The sequence below is a fragment of the Triturus cristatus genome, chromosome 10 (genome assembly GCF_964204655.1).
Source record: "Triturus cristatus chromosome 10, aTriCri1.1, whole genome shotgun sequence".
NCBI classification, from domain to species: domain Eukaryota; kingdom Metazoa; phylum Chordata; class Amphibia; order Caudata; family Salamandridae; genus Triturus; species Triturus cristatus.
The window spans coordinates 653802938-653824550 of NC_140593.1; the positions used below are offsets into that span (position 1 = coordinate 653802938).

At 42.0% G+C, this 21613-nt stretch overlaps 1 protein-coding gene across 1 annotated transcript in view; it reads right to left on the reverse strand.

The window, feature by feature from the left end:
- The window catches only part of SMIM22 (small integral membrane protein 22), a 245052-nt gene extending 224584 nt beyond the window's left edge, over positions 1-20468 (reverse strand). The window contains exon 1 of the mRNA XM_085632221.1: positions 20291-20468. The gene's annotated coding sequence lies outside the window, so the exon portion shown is untranslated. The remainder of the gene's footprint in view (positions 1-20290) is intronic.
- Between the last annotated feature and the right edge of the window lie 1145 nt (positions 20469-21613).

Consider the following 21613-nt stretch of genomic DNA (forward strand, 5'->3'; position numbering starts at 1 on the left):
CCAACCCGTCTGGTATGTCTGCCCACAGGGTCGTAAGGCGCTCAACCAATGGCCAGGACAATGGCGGGGGGGGGGGGCATAGACACTACTCAATACCACTGGTTCCTCATAAATAGTACCCATGATGAAGACGTACCTATCTTGAGTATCTACCCACATCTTGGAGTGTTTATATGGGACCCGCTGGTGGATAAGAATGGTGACCCCCCCGGGAACATTTGCAGATAACCATATCTACGAAAGCATAGGGCCTTTGTTCCCAGCATGTGCGTCTCCTGCAGCAGCAGGACATCCGCCCTATAGCGTTTGGCCTGCCGGAGTATGGCCCCCCCCTCTTTACCTTGTCCAATGCACTCCTAACGTTCCAACTCACAATGTGGAAATCTCCTGCATGGACCTGCAACTTAGCTGTAGGGGCTGCCACCGAGAGAGCCAGTAGCATTAACGATTAGGACGAGAAATAACCAGTGAGCGAGCAGTGGTTCAAGAAATCGGTGATGCAGTGAAGTGGAATAGTAAAAACATCCCGAGTCATAAAACAATCATCCACTAAATTACAAGTGGTAGCCCTACATAGCAGTGTTCCAGTGCAAGCAAACAACGTAAACAGCCCAACTACCCCCCTCCCCCTCCCCGATAGCTCAAAACTGCTGAAGTATCTGTCGCAGCGAAGGTGGCATACGGGCCCCAACCAGAGTCCCCCGCCCGTCCCCGCCAATGGATCACATGAAACCCACCCATAGTCTACGGGCTTCCCCCCAGACTATAAAAAGTCAAGCGAGGGCATTAGCCCCTACTCATGCTTCGTCGGTCACAGCGGATAATCTCAAAAATTTCCCAATTGAGAGAGTCCCATTGCATGTACGAGGCCGAATTTCCCGGCTGAGGCACCCAGGCAGATCTGCTGCCATCACTGTGGGACTGGGAGCGACATCTGGTTCTTGATTTTCTGGCCCCCTTAAGTTTAGGTTTGGGTGATTTACGACCTATCTCGCTAGCCGAAGAGTCCGAGTCCAGTCTGGGCGGCGTGTGTGGCCGGACCTTTACTGTTTCATCTGTCCAACTGAAGACTTCTTCGGGTGATTTGAAAAATAGCGTACGTGACTGTTACACCACTCGCAATCTGGCGGGATACAGGAGAGCATATGGCAGCTTCAAACTCTCGGAGGCGGGCCTTGGCCGCCATAAATGACTGCCATTTCTGTTGAACTAGTCTGGAAATATTAGAATACGAGTGTTCTCGAATTGAAGGGGTTCTTTAAGTCGGGCTTGTTTCAGAATAACATCTCTGTCATGATAATTTAAGATCTAGGTAATGACGGGTCCTGGTCTGGCTCCCGGGGGCGGCTTCTGCATGAGGGCCCGGTGTGCTAGTTCGTTAACGAAACAGCAGGACATCGATTCCGGGGGAAGCCAACTTACGAGCCACTTGGTCAAGAACTGTTCCATGTTTCCCCTTCAAATCCTTCAGGGAACCCCACAAAACGTAGGTTACTTCTCCTGGCCCTACCTTCTCAATCTTCAACCCATGAAGCCAAACCTCTGATTATAGTTTCCAACATTGCCACCTTTTTCATTAAGGTGGTAACAGTCCTCCAACTCTGAGACCCTAGTCTCGGCCTCAGTGATTCGCTCCGTCGCATTGCGCAGATCCTGTCGAAGGAGTAGTACTTTAGAGCCCGCCTTCCCCCCCCCATTTTAGTTTCCAAGGCGGTACGGGAATGTGTGATTGCTGCCATGAGGGCTGCATTGTCCAGGACACCACCATGGGCGCCCCCCTGATCAGTCGTGGAAGCCCCAGGTCCGGGGGGGGGGGGTAAGGGGGGGGAGATAGAGCCAAGGGCCCCACCAGGGTTGCCCCGATCCACCAAGGGTGCTGCATCTTCCTCCTGGCGCTGGCACCGCTGCCCAATTCTAGGACACAAAATGGCCATATCTGCAGTCTTCGCATCACAGCAGGCAGAGAGAAGCCACACACAGGCCAGCTCACCAAGATTTATAGGTAAATATAAGGTCCTTTAGCGTTTCCCACCAACATGTGGAGCTTGAATTGTCAGAGGCCTGGCGCACTCAGCCTGGGTGCTATGCAGCTTCAAGGGCCCTTCCTCAGATTCCCCGGATCTCTAGGGGTGCCGCTCTCACCTCCAGTCCCCGGCGTGAGTGACCGCCAAACCTCCTCGCCCGAACCGGCTGCTGAGATGCAGCAGGAAGGGGGGGGGGGGGGGGGGGAATCAGGGCACTCACCGAACCGGCACCTCCCGTACAAGCAGGCACCACAATCACCGCAGCACCCATGTCACGCGCAGGCAGGCTCACAAACTCCCAGCCGAGTGTTGCACGGCCTCCAGGGCTCCTCTGGTGATGTTCCAGAGATCCGGAGGTGCAGCTCCCGCCTCCGGTCTCTGATGTGGCTGCACAACTCCCTCGCGCAGCCCGATACAACTGCCGAGGCTCAGCAAGTGACGCGAGGGGGACCCAGGCACTCACCAGGCCACCTCGAATGCTTCCCGCACACACAGGCACTGCACACGCCGCAAGGCCGCCTCCGGAGGGTTAATCGACCTTCCGCTAGGCTCTTGTTTCTTGACATGCGGCAGCACTCCAAGCCTGTCGCCAGCAGCTCCAGCCGCCGCCCAGTTGGCTCCACCTCTAGCTCGCTCCCTGGGCACCCGGGCCAGCACCTCGGCAATCACCACAAAATGCTGTGATATGTGTCGATTACTGTTTTCCCTTACTGTTTTCCCTACTGGATCCTCAATCACTCTGGGGACTTTCTGGCACGAATATTGCCGACGAGGCAGGTGAAATGATGGATATTGAAGACGGGCTCAGCGGAGCTCGCCTAGTGCGCGTCCACCATGCTGGATCGCTAGGCCATGCCCACAGTCCCAAATATTTTAGGCTTGCCCTCGCTTAAAATTGCTCTATTGGGAGGCACTCCATATATAGCACTGGAAGAGAGCCTTTATGTGTCGATCACCCTATTCTCGGCAAAAAGACGGGTGGCTTATCATTGGGGAGGGCCAATCCGCCTACAGTGGCACAGTGGTTGCATGATTTAACGTATTGTCTGGACACATACTATCTTTTGATTCCACCTATGAGCAGACCAAAAGACATATGGGATCCACTTCATAATTATCTTCGTAGGAAGGACACACTCGTATCCGATGGACAATCAGACTGACACTGCTGAGTGGGCTGTTCTGCTCGCTGACAGCGATACAGGCATGTACTCTGGAGGCTGGGGACAGATTACCGGTGGACTGTTATGTTAGGTATGAGACCACTAAGTCTAGTGTGATATCTACTCCTTTTTCTTTTAGGTGGTTGCTCCGCGCAATGGCCATCTTGGACTGTCAACGTCAAACTCTACTGGGCCTGGTCAATTGTTTGTGGCAATACTGCTTTATATGCTGTGCTGGTATGCTGCTACTCATCATGGGGAAAGTTATGGCAATGCTGTTTACATTGATTTGTAAGTCTCAGATGTTATATCTACTTCAAAAAATTTGATAAATAAAACTTGCAAAAAAAGGCTGTCTCTGGGTACTTATATTGCGTAATACAGGGTACGTTTATAAATCTATTTCATTTCATGGACATAACTGCTAGCCCTGTCAAGTTTCCCAGGTCCATGCGTGATTTGCTGCTTCAATTCAGATTTTTTCGTTACATTTTGGAACTTTTAGTCTTGTTTATTCCTTAATAAAACAAGACTACAAGTACCAGAATTCAAATAAAAAGCCTGTACCAGCAATATCGCACTTGGACCTTGGAAACTTTGCAGCTATGAACTGCTTCAATCTACTCGGAGTAAGGTGTACCGCAAAGTGTCACACAAAAAAATGAAAATGTCACACATAACGTGCTAAAAACATGGAAGATGAATTCGGGAGAAAGTGATACCTCTCACTTCCAAGTTGGAAGTGCGCACAATTATACTTGGACCTGTTCAGGTCTTGTTCACATTTAATCTGTTAAATAAAGAATTCCATCCAATTCAATTCAATTTTGCTTTCATTTCTTTTATTTCGCTTCCGTTTTTCATATTGTGGTATTTTCTCATCTCTTTAGCGAAGAAACATATTCATTTTACATTTTCACACAACCCAATGCATTTCGGGTCAACAAAAAAGACCCTTCTTCAGGGGTCTGAAACAGAAAAAATAAAGGAAATATAATGAGCTATTCAGTACTATACTCATACTCTTTCAATATTAAACTCTGTCTAATATATTAATGAAATACATTCAATGGACCTTAATGCAATCTGTTCCCTAAGTCTCATATGTGATAAAGTTTTCATTGTTCTTTAAATTGGTGAGGTCTAAAAGCTGACTTCTATCTGTATCATGACAAAAAACCAGTTCCTGTGTTGCCCTATAACTACTAAACACAAATGTGAAAAACGGTCTAAATCAAGTAAAACATGTGCTTGCTACATTTCAGTAACGGTTTACTATCGTAAACAATTGATGACTGATTATTCGAAAAAACGAAGACTGTGAGTTAACGTGGCAATACTTAACAAGCCTTTAGGTTACTTACTTCCGTGTGTAGCAAAGGTTCCCGCCTCTCCCTCAATCCGGGTTCTGTTTACGAGTGAGCCTATGTCTCCGGTATTTATATGTGACTTAATTGGTTGAGAGCGTGCTGACGAGTCGCGCTTACAACCAATAGCATGCAGAGATTCACGGAACCTATCAGTTACTTACTTCCGTGTTTACAATAATCCCGCTTTTATCTCTACCTATCAGGGTTCAGTTACCAAAACCACGTATGTTTAACTTGTGTTATGTATTGCTTAACTGGTTAGAAGCGCGCTAACTGGTCGCTCCTATAAAAAAAAAGGTGAAAACAATCTATAGCACGCTTGTGATGATTCTACAAAAGAACCATATATAATAAAAAAGAACCAATATGTTATTAAATTAATTGATCACCCAATGCAAAATCAATATTAAACAATGCTCAAAAAATAATCAATACAGTTTAGTGATGCCATCAGCAAATGTCCTGTTAGATCAATCATATTAAAAATGTGCTGTCCATGCAGGAAATCAAACAATTATTCCTCTATAGTTTATAGAAAACAGGATAGTTCAATTCTATCATTAATTCCTGCCGGTTGCATGCTGCCCATTTTCCTGATCCAGAAATATTCTGCTCTCAGTCTCTGTTTGTGAGTGTCCATCAATGAGTTTGGTTTGATCACTTCTAGTATGGTAAATTGTAGTTGCGCAATATTATGACCAGCCTCTATCCAATGCATAGCCAGTGTGGACTTTCGATTTTTATTTCTAATATTGCTTTTATGTTCTGTAATCCTGATTTTTATTTTACGTTCTGTCTGGCCCACGTATAATTTACCACAGGGACATTTTATTCCATAAATAACTCCTTTCGTGTCGCAAGTGCTGGAATGCAGGAGTGGAATCATTTGTCCAGTCATCGGATGTCTGAATTGTTGACCGGTTATCACATTATTGCAATGTGTACAGTTTTCACATCTTTTCATGCCTTTATAAATCATCTTTTCACTTTGATTTGATTGTTTCTTAATTAATTCTTTCAAATTTTTTGATCTCTTATATGCAAATGTAATTTGGTTAGCTACCAGAGGTTGCAAATCTGGTTCTTCTGTGATAAGTGGCCAATGTTTTCTCATGATGGTTGTGATCTGTTTGGATTGGGCTGAGTATTTTAATACACATACCGTGAGTTTTTTCTCCAATTTTTCTTTTTTATTGAGAAGAAGTTCTCTGTCCATGGACTGAACTTTATTCTTTGAATGCTGTAATACACTTTCAGGGTATCCTCGTTTTAAATATTTCTTGATCTGATTATCGATGGTGGAGGATAGGTCATTCGGGTCTGATGTAATTCTCTTGAATCGAATGAATTGAGATAGTGGTAGATGTGTCTTCAATGAGTAGTGATGAAAACTGTCGAAATGCAAACTGCTGTTCCTGTCTGTATCCTTTGTGTGAACATTGGTTATTATTTTACCATCTTTAATTGTTATTTTCACATCCAAGAATGCTAACTCATTGATGTTTATTTGGTGAGTAAACTTGATCCTATCGTGTATCTGATTCAGTGCGTGGATGTTTTCAATTAGTTGATCTTTCGTTCCTTTCCAAATTAAAAAAATATCATCTATGTACCGTTTAAAGATCATGATGCCTTCCTTCCAATGTGGGTTATTCAGTATGTGGTCATGTTCGAATTTTGCCATGAATGTGTTGGCGTAGGAAGGTGCCCCCGCAAAACCCATGGAAGTTCCACTGCATTGTTCGTAAAAGTCATTCTCCCATTCTAAATAACTGTGGAATAACGCGAAATGTAATAATTCAATCAAAAAATTTTTTGCTGTTCCTGTGATGTCATTTTCCAGTAATCTCCATTCCATTGCTTCTAAACCCTCGTGATGGGGGATAGAAGTGTAAAGTGCTGTAACATCAATAGAACATAGCCATATTTGCTCATTTTATGGAATTATCACTTCGTTTAGAAGGTTTAGAAAAGCAGTTGTGTCTTTAATGTAGGTACTCCAATTTTGAACCAGTGGTTGTATGAACCAATCTAAGTATTGACCTAGTGGTTCTGAGATTGATCCGCAAGCTGACACGATGGGTCTAAACGGTGGTATGGTGGCATGTTTATGAATTTTCGGGAGCATGTAGAATTGAGGTCTCCTTGGATACTTAATGTTTAAAAAGTGAAAAGTCTTCTCAGTTATCCATTTCAACTCTAAAGCTTTTTCCAAAATAGATTTCAATGTTTCTGCGAAAACATCAGTGGGATCTTGTTCAATTTTACGATACGTGTTGGTATCCTGTAGATGTGTGCGTACACTTTCAGTGTAGAATTCAGTGTTCATCACTACTATAGCTCCTCCTTTATCTGCTTTCTGTATGGTGATGTTAGTCATTTCTTTTAAAGATCTCAATGTGTTCCAATCCTTTTTCGAGAAATTACTTTTATTTCCACTCAAATAGTTGATTTTCTTCATTTCAGTAGTAATCACTCTTTCAAACGCATCAATAGTCTTGTGTGACGTAGGAGCACAGAATGTACTCTTTACTTTAAATTCTTTCATCTCACATTCAGATTTTTCAGACAGTTGTAAATTTGAAAAGAAATTTTTTAGTCGCAAAGTACGTAAAAATTTGAAGATTGCAATTTCTGTTTCTTGAGCATTTGATCTGTAATTAGGCACAAAAGTAAAACCTTTATTCAAAAGTTTAGTTTGAGCTGCTGTTAATTGGATCCCTGATATGTTTATGACAAGGTTGTCTTCTTTTTGGTTGATCGAAGTGCTCTTTCTGTCTCTGTCTCTTTTGTTTTTTCTTTTTCCCTCCTTGTTTTTGGGGTTCTCCCGTTGTTGTTGAACCCGAAGGAGCATTGTTGGCGGCCGGGCTGGTCTCTAAAAAAGTTACCTTGTTCTGTTGGTCTCTGCGTGCTGTTTGTGAATTACTTCCTAAAGGTTTCCTGTTTTGTGCAATCTCAGATTCTGATATGATACTTTCTTGTGATGAACTCACTTCTGTTTGCGGTCTCTTCCAATTTCTTTGATTATAAACATCTGCCCAACTATAGACTTCTTCCAACTTATAATCTATAGTGTCTCTTTTATATTTTTTGATTTTCCTTTCTTCTATTTCTTTAGCATATTTCTCAAGTTTAGTATTAATATTAAGAGAAGTATCACTTTCTCCCGAATTCATGTGTTAATAGAGAGTGTTCTTAGACAAAACACTAAGAGGGAGCAGCACACCGCAAAAAAGAAAGAAATCAATAATAAAATGGTTCAAAGGAGTGCCTGATGGATAAATAAATGAATTATTCAACTTTTGTCTACCCCCCATCAGAGCACCACGAAAAATGAATCTCGAAGAAATAGCGCAAATTACAAAAAACAAGGCAGAAACCTTGGCTTACAGTACAGAGGAAGCTGAACAAATCTACGGATTAATAAAGGAAACAAGAGCATTCAGTCCACAATTGAACACTGTCAGTCAACTACTGAAACAATTGGAATATGTCAGCAAACGAGAGATCAATCAGCGCTTACACGCTACAACCTTAATTCATTATCATAAAAATCAGCGTATCCCTAGAGGTCTTAGAATCACCTTAAAACCAATGCTATGCAGGAGCAACAAAACTTTCCTCAATAAATGGTATCAAATATTGAACAAATGCAGTTTAGATCTAATTCTATTGATCGTGGAGGAATTGTCAAAAGAGTTAAAGACTTTGGAAGAAGAACTTGAAACCATTAAACGCGAATTGAACACACACGAAGACTTGACAAAGACATTGGAAGATATTAATACTAAACTTGAGAAATATGCTAAAGAAATAGAAGAAAGGAAAATCAAAAAATATAAAAGAGACACTATAGATTATAAGTTGGAAGAAGTCTATAGTTGGGCAGATGTTTATAATCAAAGAAATTGGAAGAGACCGCAAACAGAAGTGAGTTCATCACAAGAAAGTATCATATCAGAATCTGAGATTGCACAAAACAGGAAACCTTTAGGAAGTAATTCACAAACAGCACGCAGAGACCAACAGAACAAGGTAACTTTTTTAGAGACCAGCCCGGCCGCCAACAATGCTCCTTCGGGTTCAACAACAACGGGAGAACCCCAAAAACAAGGAGGGAAAAAGAAAAAACAAAAGAGACAGAGACAGAAAGAGCACTTCGATCAACCAAAAAGAAGACAACCTTGTCATAAACATATCAGGGATCCAATTAACAGCAGCTCAAACTAAACTTTTGAATAAAGGTTTTACTTTTGTGCCTAATTACAGATCAAATGCTCAAGAAACAGAAATTGCAATCTTCAAATTTTTACGTACTTTGCGACTAAAAAATTTCTTTTCAAATTTACAACTGTCTGAAAAATCTGAATGTGAGGTGAAAGAATTTAAAGTAAAGAGTACATTCTGTGCTCCTACGTCACACAAGACTATTGATGCGTTTGAAAGAGTGATTACTACTGAAATGAAGAAAATCAACTATTTGAGTGGAAATAAAAGTAATTTCTCGAAAAAGGATTGGAACACATTGAGATCTTTAAAAGAAATGACTAACATCACCATACAGAAAGCAGATAAAGGAGGAGCTATAGTAGTGATGAACACTGAATTCTACACTGAAAGTGTACGCACACATCTACAGGATACCAACACGTATCGTAAAATTGAACAAGATCCCACTGATGTTTTCGCAGAAACATTGAAATCTATTTTGGAAAAAGCTTTAGAGTTGAAATGGATAACTGAGAAGACTTTTCACTTTTTAAACATTAAGTATCCAAGGAGACCTCAATTCTACATGCTCCCGAAAATTCATAAACATGCCACCATACCACCGTTTAGACCCATCGTGTCAGCTTGCGGATCAATCTCAGAACCACTAGGTCAATACTTAGATTGGTTCATACAACCACTGGTTCAAAATTGGAGTACCTACATTAAAGACACAACTGCTTTTCTAAACCTTCTAAACGAAGTGATAATTCCAAAAAATGAGCAAATATGGCTATGTTCTATTGATGTTACAGCACTTTACACTTCTATCCCCCATCAAGAGGGTTTAGAAGCAATGGAATGGAGATTACTGGAAAATGACATCACAGGAACAGAAAAAATTTTTTTGATGGAATTATTACATTTCGCGTTATTCCACAGTTATTTAGAATGGGAGAATGACTTTTACGAACAATGCAGTGGAACTTCCATGGGTTTTGCGGGGGCACCTTCCTACGCCAACACATTCATGGCAAAATTCGAACATGACCACATACTGAATAACCCACATTGGAAGGAAGGCATCATGATCTTTAAACGGTACATAGATGATATTTTTTTAATTTGGAAAGGAACGAAAGATCAACTAATTGAAAACATCCACGCACTGAATCAGATACACGATAGGATCAAGTTTACTCACCAAATAAACATCAATGAGTTAGCATTCTTGGATGTGAAAATAACAATTAAAGATGGTAAAATAATAACCAATGTTCACACAAAGGATACAGACAGGAACAGCAGTTTGCATTTCGACAGTTTTCATCACTACTCATTGAAGACACATCTACCACTATCTCAATTCATTCGATTCAAGAGAATTACATCAGACCCGAATGACCTATCCTCCACCATCGATAATCAGATCAAGAAATATTTAAAACGAGGATACCCTGAAAGTGTATTACAGCATTCAAAGAATAAAGTTCAGTCCATGGACAGAGAACTTCTACTCAATAAAAAAGAAAAATTGGAGAAAAAACTCACGGTATGCGTATTAAAATACTCAGCCCAATCCAAACAGATCACAACCATCATGAGAAAACATTGGCCACTTATCACAGAAGAACCAGATTTGCAACCTCTGGTAGCTAACCAAATTACATTTGCATATAAGAGATCAAAAAATTTGAAAGAATTAATTAAGAAACAATCAAATCAAAGTGAAAAGATGATTTATAAAAGGCATGAAAAGATGTGAAAACTGTACACATTGCAATAATGTGATAACCAGTCAACAATTCAGACATCCGATGACTGGACAAATGATTCCACTCCTGCATTCCAGCACTTGCGACACGAAAGGAGTTATTTATGGAATAAAATGTCCCTGTGGTAAATTATACGTGGGCCAGACAGAACGTAAAATAAAAATCAGGATAACAGAACATAAAAGCAATATTAGAAATAAAAATCGAAAGTCCACACTGGCTATGCATTGGATAGAGGCTGGTCATAATATTGCGCAACTACAATTTACCATACTAGAAGTGATCAAACCAAACTCATTGATGGACACTCACAAACAGAGACTGAGAGCAGAATATTTCTGGATCAGGAAAATGGGCAGCATGCAACCGGCAGGAATTAATGATAGAATTGAACTATCCTGTTTTCTATAAACTATAGAGGAATAATTGTTTGATTTCCTGCATGGACAGCACATTTTTAATATGATTGATCTAACAGGACATTTGCTGATGGCATCACTAAACTGTATTGATTATTTTTTGAGCATTGTTTAATATTGATTTCGCATTGGGTGATCAATTAATTTAATAACATATTGGTTCTTTTTTATTATATATGGTTCTTTTGTAGAATCATCACAAGCGTGATATAGATTGTTTTCACCTTTTTTTTTTATAGGAGCGACCAGTTAGCGCGCTTCTAACCAATTAAGCAATACATAACACAAGTTAAACATACGTGGTTTTGGTAACTGAACCCTGATAGGTAGAGATAAAAGCGGGATTATTGTAAACACGGAAGTAAGTAACTGATAGGTTCCGTGAATCTCTGTATGCTATTGGTTGTAAGCGCGACTCGTCAGCGCGCTCTCAACCAATTAAGTCACATATAAATACCGGAGACATAGGCTCACTCGTAAACAGAACCCGGATTGAGGGAGAGGCGGGAACCTTTGCTACACACGGAAGTAAGTAACCTAAAGGCTTGTTAAGTATTGCCACGTTAACTCACAGTCTTCGTTTTTTCGAATAATCAGTCATCAATTGTTTACGATAGTAAACCGTTACTGAAATGTAGCAAGCACATGTTTTACTTGATTTAGACCGTTTTTCACATTTGTGTTTAGTAGTTATAGGGCAACACAGGAACTGGTTTTTTGTCATGATACAGATAGAAGTCAGCTTTTAGACCTCACCAATTTAAAGAACAATGAAAACTTTATCACATATGAGACTTAGGGAACAGATTGCATTAAGGTCCATTGAATGTATTTCATTAATATATTAGACAGAGTTTAATATTGAAAGAGTATGAGTATAGTACTGAATAGCTCATTATATTTCCTTTATTTTTTCTGTTTCAGACCCCTGAAGAAGGGTCTTTTTTGTTGACCCGAAATGCATTGGGTTGTGTGAAAATGTAAAATGAATATGTTTCTTCGCTAAAGAGATGAGAAAATACCACAATATGAAAAACAGAAGCGAAATAAAAGAAATGAAAGCAAAATTGAATTGAATTGGATGGAATTCTTTATTTAACAGATTAAATGTGAACAAGACCTGAACAGGTCCAAGTATAATTGTGCGCACCTCCAACTTGGAAGTGAGAGGTATCACTTTCTCCCGAATTCATGTTTTAATAGAGAGTGTTCTTAGACAAAACACTAAGAGGGAGCAGCACACCGCAAAAAAGAAAGAAATCAATAATAAAATGGTTTAAAGGAGTGCCTGATGGATAAATAAATGAATTATAAAAACATGGAAGAGTCACGCATAAACAAAATGAAAACTTGGCAGCTATGCAGAGACTGTCACACAACGTATCACTGAAAATGTGGAAGCAGCTGTACTCCAGGCCACTGCACACAATGGCAACATTTTGAAACTGGTAAGAGGGAGATTTTGGCTAAAAATATCGAGGGATTAGTTTTCCCCACTGACTTACATTGAAGTGGAGGAGATTTTAGACGTGAGACATCTAAAATAAAGCCACTTTGGGATTAAAAATGTGTGAGTCAATCGGGTCTATTGGCAAGTATGCTAGTGCCTCCTGTGCCGACAGATGCTGCTAAGTAAGACAGTGATCACCATCCTGGACTGGAACTAAGGTAAATAAAGGGACAGGTTAGTAGGGAACAGTCTTTAGTCTAGCACCCTTGTGTGGTTTGGAACCTTTGTGGTTTCATGTTGTATGGCCTGACATGGCTACACATCTGGTGCAAGTCAAAGAGAGTGCTGCCCTGGTTTTTTCATCAAGCTTTTACAGCTTCACAACTAACTTTACCCACACCAGAGACTAGGGTTAGTGTTTGTATTATTAAATTCAATCAAATCTTACTGAGTCCAAGGAAACAGGCATAAAGCAAGAAGTTCTTTACAGGAGAAAGGTATGGATGGGTGTAATACAGGTACATCACAGAAAAGGTGTTTTACAGTAGGGGTTCATTACAGGAGGCAGGTACATTATAGGAGATGTGCTTATCGGAAGAAAAGTGAAAGCAGTATAGTGAAGAAGGAGCCCAATGGGGAGAAGTGTATTCCCGGAAATGTGCTTTACTTGGCGCAGGTGCCTTTTAGGAAATTTGTTTTATGCCGGTGAGGGTTATTTTAGCTAATAGCTGCTTTAAAGAATAGCAGTATTTTGCAATACATGTTTTCCAGACAGATGTCCATTACAGGAGTGGAGTGCTCTACGAGGGAAATTGTTTTCTGGAGAGCACTGCAGCATAAAACCAAGGTGCTTGATGAAATACAGTTTTTAGGTCGAGCATGCGAGGCCTCTTGTATATACTTTAGTATATGCTCTCTTGTATATACTTAAGTATATACTTATATGTGTATGTACTTTGTGGGCTCTGGAGATCAGCCCTAGGACTTGTCTGCTTCCGCTTAGGGACTTTTGTTCTGTTTAACTGCTTCTATTTAACTGTCTTGATAGAAAACGACCAGTAGAGGTCAGTAAAATACCAGAATTGCTTTCTGCTTATGGACTTTCCTTTTCTTATTTTTCTGGCAACTGCCTCTATTTAACGTTCTTGATAAAAACCACCAGCAGAGGTCTGTAAAATACCAGAATCATGTTAGCATTCTCTAGATTCCAGTCCTTAGAAATTGTCTTCCGTGAGCACCAGTAGACAATAATATTTTTTAAAAATCTTGTCTATTCAGTGATATGACCACCGAAGGCCCTGATTTCATATTAAAAACAGAGCTTTGGACTATACCAATTCCCGCTGAAAGGCAACATTTCTCTCCAAGTGTTCCCATACCTGGCATGTCACGCAGTTTGGTGCTTACTTTCCCTCCATGTTAAAGAACAGTAGATGCTTCAGCTCCCAGGCTAATGTGCTGCATTGCTAAATACATATAAGGTCCCAGAGGCGAGACCGACTGCATTGCAAAGGCTCGTTTTACATGGTGCTTTACAGAAGAGGGGTTGTTTACAGGAAAGGTGCTTCACAGGATGTGTGCTCTACAGCCGGTGTACTTTACAGGAGTGGGTTAACGTACATTGTGCATTAGAGGAGAGGGAGGCTTTCGTGGAGGGGGACTTTACTTTAAACAAGAGATACGCTTTGAGAGAGGGGTGCTTCAAGGGGAGATAGTGCTTTAGAGGAGAGTGGTGCTTTGGAGAAGAGGGGTTCCTAGCAGGAAAGAAGTGGTTTAGAGGACAGAGGTGCCCTCCATGCCCTACAGGAGAGATGTGCTTTACCGACGAAGGGTGCTTTAGGAGACATAGATGACCAGAGAGGGTTATAGGTAAAGGAAAGGCAATGTGCAATATATACATCAAGTTTTAGCTGAAACCTGTCCAGCATGTTGTAGGCAAATTATTACATAATACACATAGCATTCTAGTGACGCAGATAACAAATCTCTGTCGTCTGGGTTTGCAAAATTGTAAGGACCGATTGTCGACATTTCGACCCCTATGTGCAGTAAAGATTACTAAATCCTTAGCCTGGGGTCATAGCTCGGCAGTTTCAGAAGCCCTAACAAGCAGCTGTTAACTGCTTCGGGAACAATGAACATAAAAGTGGAGTTATTATTATCACGTGTTACGGTTAGAAAAAAAGAATGTCGTGAGATGATGGTAGCAGCACAAATGTACACAAAGGAAAATACGTTTTTATTTTGAGTGGAGTGGAGCAGCTGCTGCCAGGGCTGTGACTTTCTGCAGCTTTACGGAAATGCGCTTCCTAAAGTAGGCTCTCCCGCCTAAGACATTCTGCCCAGATTCAGATTCCACATTTCTCACCATCAAAATCTTGAGCCCTCTCCATGCAGCCTGCACTCCGACAAAGAAAGTTTATTGAAGTGGGGCCTCACCCACAGAAGGGCTTTGTTTTCACGGTAAAGCAAACAGTGCTTGTGAGTGAGCGCTGTTTGTGTGTCCTACAGTCAGGCAGGGTGGATATCTGTGTACGCAGCAAATGCAGAGTGTGCCGCTGCAGTTTTTATGTCGAGTCTGTAAAAGCGCACACGCTGTTCTGGCTAAGTCTTTATGTAAGGGCTTTTTGAAATTCACCTCACGCTTGCACACGCTTGTGCGTGTCCTTTTTTTTTGTCCCCGGCTATTGCCGTTTGCGTGCGTCTTTTTACCAAAGACAGCACGCAATTGGTCAAAGGCGGGAGCATTGCTCCGCCCATGGCCTATTGGTTGCGGTTACCCGCACAGGCGCCATGTGTTTTCAATTATCAAGCCCGGGCGCGATAATTGAAAACAGATCGCTCGCTGTGGCGCACGCGCGCGTACCACTCATTTTCTCTATGATACATCAAGATACGTGTTAGATACTGTCTTGGCTGGAATCCTGATGCGCGATCCATGCAAGAACCCACATCAGGTTTCCACCCAAGATACCACAAGAGCATTTCTTGAATAACATCGCATCTGGCTGTTACGTAACAAATGAATTTAAAAATGTTCACCTCAAACCTAATGCCAGTGAGCTGTCTTCTAGATAACCTTATTTAAATGCACAGGGGTGGTTTGATTTGCTGAGGGTCCCAGAGAGGCACCGCCATGCACATTAGAAACGGAAGGCGGGTTGTGCTGAAACGGTGCGTACAAACCTATTTTGAACTGAAATCCTGGTTAACCCCATGGATCGTTCCCCTCGTTCTAGCAGAACTAATTTTGTCTGTACACACGCTGTGTAAACGTTGCGCCCACCATGAACTTGAACAATGCCACGTTCCGGTATATTAGAGGTTGGAGGGTGTGCTTGTCCGTGTGTCAGCCAGGTTTCTGGGTGCGGGCTTACACGGAACGAATCAGCACACGCCGGAAGCTGCGGTGCGTTATCATTTATTCAACGACCCTAAACTGTATTGTACAACCTGTAAAAGGAAAGCACAGATTTCACACAACATGGGGCGATATGGGACAGAGGAGCATGCTTGGTCAACAGGAACGACTGGCGACGTCACTTCTATCAACGGACCAGACGAAGGTCCTGCTCCTGCTTAGTTATTAAAACACCGTCCGTGCGCATGCAGCGCGCGCATACCATTCAAAAGGGGGTGGGGGTGTAAAATGACCTACTGCTTTAGTGGTTACCTGGGCACGGCCGTTAGTGAGGTCCCTTGCGTTGCATTCTGAGTTTCGCTCTATGTTGAGCGTTCACAGTAGGTTTTGTTTTCCCACGTAAGCGGCATTCCTAAGAGGCCCCCTTCGGAATCTCTATCTGATTTGGGAAGCCCTGCGGTGACTGGCATTTCCCGAACCCGATTGAGCAAGAGGCTCTATACTCGTTGTATGGGAAAAATACCAAAACAAAGGAAGGACTATGAGCTTCATACGACATAACCTAGTTTTACGGAAAAAAATACAGCGATAAGTAAGTATATGAAAACGAAGGAAGGACTAGAGAGCTTGTAATTAGGGCTCACAGCTTTATGGTATTTTTTTTTTTTAAACATATCCGTCGGCATGTATGCGTCTTTATTCGTTGTCCATCTTATTGCTATTTCTCCATATTTATTTAGTGTTTTGAGAGGAGTGGAGTCGTAAAATGGTATATCTCCTTATTTATTTAAGTGCACGATGCCTGCCACATTTTAGCAAATTAAGCAGCCAAATATGATATAACACTAGAACCCACTGATATTAACATCATATATAAATGTATGTTAACAAATGCCTATATTTAGGGAAATCGCATCCTGTTTTTTAACTCCCCATGCTATCTGCTCATCAGTCTGCCTGGAATTCATAAAGGACAGCATGGAGAGTCTCTCACAAAAAGACAATTTTCTGTACTAAAAAATAAATACAGACAGTAAGCAAAAGCGAGTGCTGCGCTACATGAAGCACGGCGCCAATACATATTAAACGTAAGCACATGGCGGCCCATGAAGCGGGGGCCATGGCAACAATAATAAAATTAAAAAACTAAGTAGTGCTTAAACAACACAGATACCGACCTACAGGGTAACTACACTGTATTTGGCAGGTGTTCCTTTGCATAAAATGGAAGTGCTATCTCGGGAGAGCCTAACAATAAGGAGGCAGGAAAGCAGAGCAAAGGGGGAGTGAGACAATGACAAGCAGCAGGTGGTATTATACTCAGTATAGGGGATTACAGCAGGTCTTGCAGACAGCACATGCGCTATCAAGGCTCGATCTAAAAAGGGTCTGATTGTAATTAGCAGTATATGAGATGGTGGTGGGCATAAATATGTGTAGCCCAGCATGTAGCGCTAGCTTCCTACCTGCCAGTCCAGCAGCACGCCCACACAAAGTGGATGTAGTGGTTCCCCGTGCGTAGCAGGAAGTCAGAACCTGGCAATATAGCGTCCCAGCATGTGTGTGGAAAGTAAGAGAGGATTGGAGGTCCTGCAAACAGCAGCCATATTGGTATGTCATGAAGCTGACCCTAATGTATATTATGTAACCAAAAAACATACTAAATGTGCAAAGAATAAGTCAAAAATTGGAATAAGGTAAAAAAGAAAGAGAAAATTAAAGATAGGCACAGAAAATGAAAAAGAAAAAATGGGGGGAAGGGGAGGGGTTAGGGAAAACGGAAGACATACGTGACTAACAGTAAGTAGCCAAAAAGTACACAATCCTACAAATCAAGTGGAAGAATGTGTCACAGGTATGGCAACAATATTATTAACATCAAATAAGTGATCTAATTCCAAGATTTACATCTTACTGATTTGGTTGCGAAAGGTACCACACGTATAGCAACAGTGTTATTTATGCCAGTTGTACCTATAGTATATATGACTTGGGCTCTACAGTCATTGGTAAGCATGCTAATAAAATTAAATAAATCATTATGATTGAAATTGAACATCCAACCAATTCGATTACATAATGTGTCACATATGTGGTGACCTGTGTTACTATCCACAGTGGTCCCTCTGAGATATATGACCTGGGCCTGTTAGTCAATTCTGCAATGAAAAATGAGAATCTTCATAGACACATACATGAGTCAAAAATAGATGAGGCAAGACCATTTTGTGACATGAAAAAATATACTTAACTCCTTAGTAATTCATACTGCGGAATTGGTAAAATAGCAAGACCATTGATAGGTCTAAGAACATTGACTAATCAGTGTATGAATGTGAGATGATAATTCATACAAAGTTACTGTATACCACAATGCAGGGAAACTACAGGTATAGTTGTAGTATATTAATCCATAATAAAAACATGTAGATCCTTGTCTACATTGAGGCCCTTGTCTATAGCCCGAAGTTGAATAATCCAGCGTCCCTCCAACTGCCTGAGAGCCTGTGTTTTACTGCCACCTCTGGACATTGGTCCAAGTATGTCCATACCATGAAAGATAATCTTGAGATGTTCACTTTGTCCATGAGTACTGTTATAGTGTACTGCAAAAGGGTAGCTAGCTACTATTATTGTTCTTGACAGCACGTGCATGTTCCTGGATGCATTCTTTGAATGGTCTTATTGTGCTACCAATGTACATAAGTCTGCATTCACAAATAATACAATAAACAACATGCTTAGAATTGCAGTTGATGAACCTAGTAATTGTATGTGTTCTGTTTGTATTGTATTGGAACTAGGTAACCTTGTCTTTTTCGAAGCAACAAATATTACAATGTCCATATTTGTGAAAGCCTTTGGGTGGTGGGGGCATCCATGTATCTAAAGTGGATGGGTTAAGGTAGCCAGGACACAGTATTTGCCTGAAAGTTCTGCCCCTGCTGAGACCACATTCGGCTTGGTGTTAATAACCTCCTAAGTGTTTTATCCATCAGCAGGATGGTAGGTTTGCTAACTGAAATACGTTATACCCAATGAGCTGCAACAAGACATGAATACAAAAACGAATGTCACGTTACAGGGGTGGGGATTGTTAACTTTAAATATTGGTTCCTGCCACTTGTTTTAGGAAATACAATACTTGCTGCCTTGTCTTCCACGTGTATCATATGTACGGACGGACATAGCATGTAAGAGACGTTAAGTACTGTATATGTTTCCGTCCTACACAACTATGATACTGTCGATAACCTCAATGTTTTGTATTTTGAAAATCAATAAAGTTTGTGGTAAAAAAAAAAGTAGATGACAGAGGAGGTTGGCCATGTTGGGGTGGTTGGGAGACTAGCCTGGAAAGATGTTTCAGCTTGGTGGTATTCTGCGAAAGGGAGTGTTTCCATATCCTGTTACGAATGTGCCAAGGCAGACCTGACTCGCAGTAATGAAGTTTACATCATTACACCGTGAAGGGTCTTTGATTATAGTCTGCACTTGGATACTTATGCTCCTTTCTCTACCCAGGAGCAGCTTTAAACGATATTTGTTTCGGCCAATTAGCCTGCCACACGTTGTCCACAGTAAGTGAACTCCCCCCAATGCATGTGAGGTGGTACCAGAGGCGCAACTAGAGCCAAATTTCGGGGGGTGCTGAGCAAAAATTTCGGGGGGGGCTGAACTTTAAGCAATAGGCAGAGTGGAGCTGCAGGGGCTCTTAGAAGGGGTGAAACAACAGCACGGCCTCATTAACATGCAAATGGTCTTTCTAAAGACCTGTGAAGTGCTCGGGTGCGGCTGCTTTTCTGCCCGGGAAGGTGTCTCATCCCGGGCTGCCAAACACGACGGGGGGGGCTGAAGCCCTGTCAGTCCAATGGGTGTTGCGCGCCTGGGTGGTACATCACGCTATCTGCACCGATTCTGTCTCACATCTGCTTCCTGTAAAGTGGGACTAGTCTGGCCTATATGGCAATCAGGAGTGCCCGAGGGCCGGTCTGACAGATCAAGTATGGGCTGTTTTCTGGCAGTATGTGGGACGGGTTTATATGGCCAGTTTTGGCGGTGATTTCTTTATTATTACCACAAACGTTGCCTGCAGCAAGCACACACGCATAGTATAGTCCACGACACTTACATAACACCAATACAGTTTTTCTTTACAAGTTTAAAACCGTCTGCCATGATTTGAAATGTGCGCCACTTTTCTTTTTTAACTATCTAGCTCGCTAATGGTGGCCTCTTTTAATCTAGGGACCTGGCAAATTTTCTGCCAAAATCTGACCCTGGCTTCATATAACCCCCAGGCTACCATATCATTTTCTCCGCCCCTTTCCACCTCCCAACGCTGGTAGCTCCCTGGAAACAGGGGGGGGGGGGGGGGCTGTTTATATGAGACAGAGACTCGAGCCTTCCCTCCTTGGCTGGAGAATCTCGCGAGCTGCGGTATTCTTCTTCAGTCTTGCGCCTTGCCCCCTCCAAGTCCCCCCCACGCACACGCACAACCGCGCCGTGTATCACTGACCTCTTCCCTTTGTTAGCGAGCAGCCTTGTCCTTGTCGCCGCTTCGCGTACCTCACTCCGACTCCTGCCCTGCTAAGGCCCTTTTAGCCAGTGTGTCTGTTTTTCTTCCTGCTTCCTGGTCTGTGGCAGGTGCCTCAGTCCGTACTTCATTACGTTTGTTTCCAGGTGTGGCATTGCCCCTCCCTCGCACTGGGCCACACACACAAGGGTTAGAGGCAAGGCGCTGCCAAGGCGTGCACTGTTCTGCAACAGGTGCTCGCTCCCCGCCAACAAGGTTGCCAGAGACAGAGTGGCTGTGCAACAGGCATATTACGAATCCCCGCTCTCACAATGGTTCAGTTCCAGCTTGGCAACAAACCCTCCGTTCCCGTTTGCAGTACAATAACTTAGAAATCTCTACTTTCGCCACATTGCTTCTGAAATAGGATTGAGGAAAAACACCTTCATTCCGCCTACCGTTGAAACGTATATTTGATTGATCCGAGCAAAGGGCAAAAACACGTCTGTAGAAGACCAGGGTGCACATCCAGGGAGAGCGGCTAAGGTTGTCGAGCTCCAATGTTGGTGCAGGACTTTCATTGGAAAGGACAAGTGTGTGTGCCTGCGCGCGCGCTCGTGCGTGTGGTGGCCTAATTACAAATTAGGTGATCGCTGTGCTGCAGAGATTCCAAGAATATACGAGCATGTAGTTTGAACACCTTCATTACCATCTAGCTCACACTAACTGGAGCAGCGTAATTTGGCTTCACCCTTTAATGTCTTGATTATGCCATAAATACGTGCATGTAGTACCATATATTTGTGTGCTCTATTCTATTTAATGTTAAGTGGTACACTTGACCGAAATACTGAATGTGCATTTGCTGTATACTTCAGACATTCATTTGAGTGTGCCTACTAATGTTTTCCTTAAAGTGATACTAAATTTCAGATTCCATATAAATCTGCATTTGTGTAGTTGAGTAATTTTGTTAATCAGATACATGCACACGTATTCATCTGAATAGTATCATGTAATTGAAGGCCATAAGCATTTAGGGGCAGGTTTACAAGAAACTGTTTCCCTGCACCTCCATACGAAACCCATGCGCCACCATGGATGCGCCGTATTTAAAATACGCACACAACACACATGTCAATACTGATGTCAGTCATACCTCACTTCACATGATCACACATGACACTTGTGACCGTAAATCCTAATTTTGTTTATTTTTTCATTCACTTCTTTTGTTTTTTGTGAAAATTTGTTTAAAAAAAAAGTTCATTGGTTTGTTCAAAGCAACATACAAAAATTTACATTTTTGAAATAATTTATTGTTGA